The sequence below is a fragment of the Megalobrama amblycephala genome, linkage group LG17, assembly GCF_018812025.1.
Source record: "Megalobrama amblycephala isolate DHTTF-2021 linkage group LG17, ASM1881202v1, whole genome shotgun sequence".
NCBI classification, from domain to species: domain Eukaryota; kingdom Metazoa; phylum Chordata; class Actinopteri; order Cypriniformes; family Xenocyprididae; genus Megalobrama; species Megalobrama amblycephala.
Window position 1 is genome coordinate 40,130,697 of NC_063060.1, and position 7,121 is coordinate 40,137,817.

Here is a 7,121-nt window from a genome sequence, read left to right on the forward strand (position 1 = left end):
GTCGGATCAAGAATGATTTATTCTTAGACTTATATTTAATAATGGGGGCATTCAAGTTATTTGACTTTTTTTTTTAAGTAACGCAATAGTGACTTTCCCTGGTAATTAGTTACTTTTATAATGATGTAACTCAGTTACTAACTCTGTTACTATTTGTGAGAAGTAACTAGTAACTATAACTAATTACTTTTTTAAAGTAACGTGCCCAACACTGGATTCTTAAATGGGGGGCATTTTTTAGGATTCTTTACCTAACTTAAGTCTCTGAGATCCTGACACCTTGCACTTCTGGAGACTCCAGGTAGGTTGCAGTTCTGGAAAATGGTGGCGCTGGAGACTAAAGTGATCCTGATGGTTTCACACTTAATTATTCACCTTAATTCGTAATTATTTTGCAGTTAACATGTTTTTTCTTCTCCACCTGTTTTTGTCTGACCCTACTGACCCAACGAGCGTTTTGCTGTCCAGTGGTCATGCCTTAACTGCAATTTTTAGTATTGCATCCTTCTTGTGGCCATTTATTAATTTTTGATCTTTCAATCTGAGTTAAATCTCTTTTTGGCTCATTTTATCTGTAAAAGAAAACATACCTAATAATTATGCACACCTGAATATAAGGCGTTTTTCATTTCCAGCCTTCATGAACAATTATTTATCACTTATAAATGATTAAATACAAAATTAATAGTAGTTATTATTATTGATTGGTTTGGAAATGGTAACATGTGCTTGTAAAAAAAAATACGATCAGAAAATCAACTTGCATAATTATGCAAGTAAGTTACTAAATTACGTAGATGCTTACCAGTTAACATTCACTGCATGCATTTGAGCAGTTAATAACATTAGGTAACTGCTGCAAGTGGCAACACAAGACTAAACATCATTGAAAATACTACTCTCACATGTCAAAACTCAGCATTCCTGAACGTCGCACTTTCTGCAACTAATGGTGATTGTTTTAGGCCAGTGATAAACTCTTTGTTCTCGACTAAAGAAAAATCCAAGAACTTTTTAAAAAATATTTTCCAGGACAACAACAAGATTTTCCAGGACATTTTACATTTTCTCTAATTTTCCATGTGTTTTCCAGGACTGGAAAATTTGTCATCAATTTTCCAGGACGAGTGGGAACCCTGCTGAATGAATTCTGCTTGTGAGAGCAGATTAGGCACTTATCACTTGATGAATCGCTAATTCCCTTCTTTTTGTCTCTTTTAGGGTTTTCAAACTGGGATGGTCGCCATCTCAGGATCACAGCTTATTCCAGACTTTAACAAAAAACCTGACCTGTTCATACATCATAGACAATATGACTTTTAAATTCAACATATCTTACATACAGTGGGTACGGAACGTATTCAGACCCCCTTAAATGTTTCGCTCTTTGTTATATTGCAGCCATTTGCTAAAATCATTTAAGTTCATTTTTTCCTCATTAATGTACACACAGCACCCCATATTGACAGAAAAACACAGAATTGTTGACATTTCTGCAGATTTATTAAAAAAGAAAAACTGAAATATCACATGGTCCTAAGTATTCAGACCCTTTGCTGTGACACTCATATATTTAACTCAGGTGCTGTCCATTTCTTCTGATCATCCTTGAGATGGTTCTACACCTTCATTTGAGTCCAGCTGTGTTCGATTATACTGATTCGGACTTGATTAGGAAAGCCACACACCTGTCTATATAAGACCTTACGGCTCACAGTGCATGTCAGAGCAAATGAGAATCATGAGGTCAAAGGAACTGCCTAAAGAGCTCAGAGACAGAATTGTGGCAAGGCACAGATCTGGCCAAGGTTACAAAACAATTTCTGCTGCACTTGAGGTACCTAAGAGCACAGTGGCCTCCATAATCCTTAAATGGAAGACGTTTGGGACGACCAGAACCCTTCCTAGAGCTGGCCGTCTGGCCAAACTGAGCTATCGGGGAGAAGAGCCTTGGTGAGAGAGGTAAAGAAGTACCCAAAGATCACTGTGGCTGAGCTCCAGAGATGCAGTCGGGAGATGGGATAAAGTTGTAGAAAGTCATCCATCACTGCAGCCCTCCACCAGTCAGGGCTTTATGGCAGAGTGGCCCGACGGAAGCCTCTCCTCAGTGCAAGACACATGAAAGCCCGCATGGAGTTTGCCAAGATGGTGAGAAATAAGATTCTCTGGTCTGATGAGACCAAGATAGAACTTTTTGGCCTTAATTCTAAGTGGTATGTGTGGAGAAAACCAGGCACTGCTCATCACCTGTCCAATACAGTCCCAACAGTGAAGCATGGTGGTGGCAGCATCATGCTGTTGGGGTGCTTTTCAGCTGCAGGGACAGGACGACTGGTTGCAATCGAGGGAAAGATGAATGCGGCCAAGTACAGGGATATCCTGGACAAAAACCTTCTCCGGAGTGCCCAAGACCTCAGACTGGGCCAAAGGTTTACCTTCCAACAAGACAATGACCCTAAGCACACAGCTAAAATAACAAAGGAGTGGCTTCACAACAACTCCGTGACTGTTCTTGAATGGCCCAGCCAGAGCCCTGACTTAAACCCAATTGAGCATCTCTGGAGAGACCTAAAAATGGCTGTCCACCAACGTTTACCATCCAACCTGACAGAACTGGAGAGGATCTGCAAGGAGGAATGGCAGAGGATCCCCAAATCCAGGTGTGAAAAACTTGTTGCATCTTTCCCAAAAAGACTCATGGCTGTATTAGATCAAAAGGGTGCTTCTACTAAATACTGAGCAAAGGGTCTGCATACTTAGGACCATGTGATATTTCAGTTTTTCTTTTTTAATAAATCTGCAAAAATGTCAACAATTCTGTGTTTTTCTGTCAGTATGGGGTGCTGTGTGTACATTAATGAGGAAAAAAATTAACTTAAATGATTTTAGCAAATGGCTGTAATATAACAAAGAGTGAAAAATTTAACGGGGTCTGAATACTTTCCGTACCCACTGTATATTTACTCAACTGGGTGAAAAATAAAATTTGAGCATTTTTGTCACTTAATACATGACCAATCATTTACATAAATGATAATACTCTGCTGATAAGCATTTTTGAGCTCTTCAGAAAAAGTGTATACAGTTACAAAACATTACACATATCAATTAGACAAATAAATGCATATAAACTCACATAAAACACTTATGAACATGAATATAACTGTCACAGAGACGAACTCCGTGATTCCCTCCTCTGGCCATCGGAGGGAGCCCTCACCGGAATACTGACACACTCACACACATACCACACTACATTTCCCACAAGCCTTTGCCTCGGACTAATCACCCCACCAGCTGTTACACATTACCAGGACTATAAAGGACTCACATACACATACATGCACCACAAAGTCTTGTATTACCACGGTGTACATTTCTGAGCGTTTATATCCTGTCTGATTACCTGTTGCTGAACCTGTTGTCTCCCGTTTACGACCCATCGCTGCCTGTCTTGACCCTTGCCTTGTCTACCGTTTGTGAGTGATATCTGCCTGAACTGACCATTGCCTGTATTCTGACCACTGATTCTGCCTGTCTCTGCTGTCCCTGTCTGCCCGTTTGACCCAGCCTGTCTGACTTCGTTGTTGTACAATAAAGCATGCAAATGGATCCCAGCTCTAGTGAGGAATCATTACAATAACTCATTAACACTTCATTTCAGAGAACTGAACATTATATTATTTTTGAAACTCACCAAACCCAGGGGATTTCAACACAATTAATCAACCGCATTGGATTCAACAGGGCCCACAATCGGCTATCATCCACTTCAATATCATCAATCATTGCACAAAAAATGACCCAAATAAGTTTTATACAACAGTTATAACACCATACAACATATTATTTAAGCATATTAAACAAGGATCATTGTTATAATTGCCTTTTAATGCGCTTTGATAACACCCGCGATCTGTGATGTCATATAACAAATATAAACACATCACATTTGTGTTTAACTATTTTTTTTTTCCTTCATAGCACAACAGAACAACTCTGATAACACATTATATTACGCTTTTTAGTATTTTAAGTGAAAATATAATTATTGCAAATTACATTACTTTTCTGATCATAACACTTTCATTCGCATGTATCAGAGCTCTTATTCCATTCATTCTGTTAGTGCGTAACCCAAGCTTCCGCCTGCATGATGCACTTAATTATTTCATGTTTTAAATGTCCAAACCTGCATTCTCAAACTCATTTTAAGACTTTAAACCTAATTTCTGCCTGTTAATTTGTGGAAATTTGTATTTTTAGGTTTTGGTGTTTACACTGTGTACATGTATATTTTCACACCATCAGTCAGACTTTTGTAAATATTTTTGGTGCAGTCAGTAGCCTGCATGACAGTGCTGTTTTGGGTAACATCCTTTTTTCCTCACAAATGAATCCTCACACTATCCACAGCAAATCCCCAGGGGTCATTTTTATGGAATTACATTTGTTCCAAAAATAATGAACATAACTTTAAAAAAAAAAAAAAAAACTAATAAAAATATAAATTGAAACTGAATAAAATGTCTTTGAAACTTAAAAAAATAAATCGCAGGCAAAATGTTTGACTTTGTTTTTAATACACTGCATGTTTTGCTGACAGTTTCTTTTCTTTCTTTCACTGATCTTTACTTACAAAAGCATTTCCAGAGTTTTCATTTATGCTTCTGAAGTTTTTGTTTACGATCCCAGAGTTTTCGTTCGTCTTTCTGGCACAAATCTCTCGCGGGGGCGGCGTCAGCAGTGGTGTGTTCTCATTGGCTACTGATTTTTTGATTGACAGCTTCTTCTTGACCTGGAAATGAAGACGTCAGCGTTGTGTTTACAATTACATGTGTAGAGGTGAGCGTCTGTAAGCGGCTTCTTATTTCATTTTAGTGATGTAAAGATAGGATTTTTTATTATTTTATCTGTATCTGCTGCTACTATGGTGAGATGATTTCTTAGGCCTAGCACAGACGAATGATATAATCATCATCATCAATCATCGTCGTTATCTGGATACTCGCGGTAAGTCAGTATCATTACAGGATCTGGTTATGTACTGTACATACAGCCTTGGATTAGATCATATTTAAAGGGGAAAAGGTAGTCTTTAATAATAATACATATAAAGTACTGTGCAAAAGTCTTAGGACACCATTAGATGTTGTTTTAGCAATGGTATAGTGACCATATAATTTTTTTCAGTCTTCTTATTAGAATATGACCAGGAAACACTTTAAATTTGTAAGCATTATTAAAAACAGAAAAATGACTTCTACAGGCTAAAGTGGCAAGTATTTAGTGACCTCTCCTTACACTTGAGTAATAGTGAGAACCTGGCTCTCTCAAACCTAAATGAAATGGAAAATGGAAGGCCAAGAAAACTTTCAAAATCTGATCAGAAGTTTCTCCTTTGAAAAAACTGGAAGTCTAGGAGGTCACGTTAAATACTGATTTTTGCTTATAGAATCCATTTTGTTCTGATTTTATTGTGTGCATATTTCCTGTATTTTCTGTTTGCATTGTAATAAAGACCAAAAAATAAACATGGGTGGTCATTAAAACATTGCTAAAACAACAAAGCTAAGACTTTTGCACAGTACTGTATGGCCAAATGCAAAACCTTATACATGAAAGTAATTATGGCTGAAATTATATATAATTTGTTTGAAATAAATATTTTAAGTCTGCATAATTTGTTATGTGGGAATTCAAAGCAGTTTGTATTGTTAGATTATAATACATCTGATTTCTTATTTTGCAGGGAGTGGAGCAACTTTTCCATTAACAAAATTCTGATGCTGACCCAGAGGAGGGAGTGGTAGTCCCAGAGATCCACTGTCCCCATCAGACAAGAATCTTAATTTGTTCAGACACATCACCTTTGACTGACTGGGATCTTGATTTTCAGACACCTGATATTATGCAAATATTTTAAAAATTTTTTTGGAGCTCTAGATTAAAACAAGACACAGTTCACAAACACACAAGAGGTTGTACTTTATTCTTATTAGTCCATACTGATCTTGGATTAGCATACCAACAACATATGAATGTTAAAGTGATAGTTCACCCCCCAAAAATTCTCATATATTTTACTCACCCTCATGCCGTCCAAGATGCATATTACTTTCTTTCTACAGATAAACATGAATTAGGATTTTTAGGAAAATAATACATGTCTTCAAGTCCTAAAGACACAGTAATCCATGCGACCCCAGTGGATGAATCAATGTCTTCTGAAGTGAAACAATAGATGAGAAAAATACTAATAATTTAAACTGTTTTAATTATTAACAATCGTTTCCCACCAACCATCATACGTGTATGGGTTACAGTCCACTTATGGGCTCACAGAGATGGACTATTTTCTTAAAGATATTTGTGCTTATGTGGAGAAAGAAAGTCATACAGTCAAACCAAAATGTATTCAGACAACATGAACATTTCATTCCATTCATTAAGTTTATTCACTATAGTTTAAAAAAATGGTAATAAAATGAATTTTACACATGTATTCTATAATAAGTGCTTGTGCATTTTTATAGTAATGTACTGTATATCATGAGAATACTGTGCATTACATGAATATGCAGTTAGTGTTTTGTGGATTCTGGTCGTTCCTTTCACAACATAATTGCATCCAACACTTTCACTTTGATACTTGTGTGTATGCTGTAGTGACAATAAAGAATTTAAATTTATTTGAATTGATTCACATTTTCATTTACATTTATTAAACAGTTTTTTTTTTATATATAAGTCACAATTGAAACTGTTGATGATTGTTAAAAAAAAATCTTTTATATGTTAGATGATAATGTTAACTAAATAAAAGTTTGTGTCGACAAAGTATAAGCCGCAGATAAATACAGATAAAATTCAAAAACAAAACTCATATCTTTAAATGAAATAAGAAGCCGCTTACAGACGCTCACCTCCACACATGTAATTGTAAACACAACGCTGACGTCTTCACTTCCAGGTCAAGAAGAAGCTGTCAATCAAAAACTCAGTAGCCAATGAGAACACACCACTGCTGGCCCTGCCCCCACGAGAGATTTGTGCCAGAAAGATGAACGAAAACTCTGGGATCATAAACGAAAACTTAAGCAGCATAAATGAAAACTCTG

General features: G+C 36.6%; 1 long non-coding RNA gene across 1 annotated transcript; it reads left to right on the plus strand.

Moving 5' to 3' along the window:
• Positions 1-4,877: 4,877 nt before the first annotated feature.
• On the plus strand, positions 4,878-6,064 carry LOC125251386. Its single transcript, XR_007180989.1, has 2 exons — positions 4,878-5,013; positions 5,753-6,064. It is a non-coding gene; the product is annotated as an uncharacterized LOC125251386 (long non-coding RNA).
• The last annotated feature ends 1,057 nt before the right edge of the window (positions 6,065-7,121 follow it).